Consider the following 2383-nt stretch of genomic DNA (forward strand, 5'->3'; position numbering starts at 1 on the left):
CAATTCAGTCCTATTATAAGGACATCTAACATCAGAACAATCGTTAAAAAGGCACAAGGAAGAATGTTCTTCCTGGGTCAACTCAGAAAGTTCAAATTTCTCCAGGAGCTGTTGATCTACAGAGGAATTTATTGAGTCTGTCATTTGTACTTCTATCTATGTCTAGTTTGGTATATCAACAAACAGGACAGGTACAGACTTCAACTGATAGTTAGGACTCCAGAAAAAACAACTGCAGCCAGCCCTGCCTTCCAGTGATAACCTGTATATTGCACGGGTCAGAAGGAGGGTTGAGAAAATATTTACAGTCACTTCACATCCTGGACATACTGTTTCAACTCCTCTCCTCAGAAAACCGTTCCAGGGTATTGCATGCCAAAACAACTAGACACAGAGACAGTTATTTTTTCCCCCTCATGCTATTTCATTTCAACTTCCACTTCATTATTGAGATGGGAAATATAGAATCTGTCTGTTTAAATGAGTTATATGTTGGATTGCCAATTCTACTTGCTGGTTCATTTCTTATATTTTTAATAGCAACTAAAATTTTAAACATTAAATGAAGGTTTTCATTGTATGGTTGGAGAAACTATAGCTGAGCAATTTTTTTTCACGTATTTAACTGTCTGTGTTCTTAACTCTTCTTAACTCTCAAGAATATCCTTACTTTCAATTTTAATTCCTTGAATATTGATAGGGATATACAGCCAAAAAAAAAAAAAATATGCCTGGAACACAAAACTTTCTCTTACAATGCTGTATAATCACCAGACAATTGATTACTATCTTTTTGCCCAATAGCTACAGAGCCTCTAACATTCATATGTTAGAGGGCAGGGAGTGGATCAGCTTTCTCCCTTTCAGTATCTCCATGCCAGGATCTGAACCCATGGGATCCAGAATATTTGTCAATAAAGTATTATAACAATACAATATTAGGTTTGAGTGTCAGAGTTGATGTCATTCCAAGATTGGTAGGAAAAAACTACCTTTTGAAGTCCAGTTGCCTTTTGAAAAAACTACCTTTTGAAGAAAAAGCACTTTTAAGACTGGTGGCAACTACCATTAGGAGAACAATAGAGTTGTATGGAGTCTTTCTAAAGGAAAAAAATGGGTAGAGAATGGGAGCAGTATGGAATATTTTTGTTTATTAAAAGTCTTTACTGATTTGGTACAAATCTGCAGAGAACCAATATATTTTGACCAATTTTCTAAAGTTATCTTAGTTTGGAGAAAAATTCAGATTAAATGGGAGGGTGGCTTGTTGCAAAGGAGTATGCCAACTTCCATCATTTTTAATTACGATAAAGCTACCTCTTAGGTTCCACATACATTCTTGGGAGAATAAGATGTTGGCATGCCACAGTTTACCTGTTTTAATTGGGGTGTTGATTTTAATTTTATCTTGTTGTGATTTGTATTGGAAATTGTCATTTTGTAAGCCGCCTTGAGTCCCTCAGGAAAAAGGCGGCATATAAATCGCAATAATAAATAAATAAACAAACAAATACTGATTTCTTTGGAGGTGTTTTCACTTGCCCAGTAAAACAGCCAATGGTATAAGGGCATTCATACAGTTCTTCATAACTGAACAAGTTATTCTATCTTAGCTAGGGGAAAGAAATAAATGTAATGGCTCATATCAATCCTTTTCTCTGAAATTGCAATTTATAACTTTAGTTTGTATTCACTTCATTGGAAGTACTCCTAGTGAATACTAACTGATAATGTGGGCTTATCTGTTTCTTTAATTAGTCATGTCATTAAAGTAAACAACAAAACTATGTGATGCTGACATCACCAGGTCATGATACTTACCAGATGTGGCATGTTTAATTTAATTAAACATTAAATTAAGAAAATAAAATCAAGAAAATAAAACCCCCAGAAGTTAGTCACCTCTAGCGTAAATGATTAATATAACCCAAACTTCAATATTTTGTAGATTCAAATCAGATCTAACCAAAATGAATAATTAATAGAATCTTATAGTTGCATCAAAGTTGAATTAATAGAGGGATACAAACAGAATCAAGTGAGGTACTAATACCACTCTATAGTAAGACCACACCTAGAATACTGCATCCAGTTTTGGTCACCACACTATAAAAAAGATGTTGAGACTCTAGAAAAGTGCAAAGAGCAGAGCAACCGAGATGATTAGGGGACTGGACACTAAAACATACAATGAACTGTTGCAACTACCTGGCATGGCTAATCTAGTGAAGAGAAGGACCAGGGAAGACATGATAGCAGTGTTCCAATATTTGAGGGGCTGCCACAGAGAGCAGTGGGTCAAGCTAATTTCCAAAGCACCTGAAGGCCAGACAAGGAATAATGGATGGCAACTGATCAAGAGGAGATTGAACCTAGAAATAAG

This window comes from Pantherophis guttatus, chromosome 4 (genome assembly GCF_059756535.1).
Source record: "Pantherophis guttatus breed Tessera chromosome 4, ASM5975653v1, whole genome shotgun sequence".
Lineage (NCBI taxonomy): Eukaryota > Metazoa > Chordata > Lepidosauria > Squamata > Colubridae > Pantherophis > Pantherophis guttatus.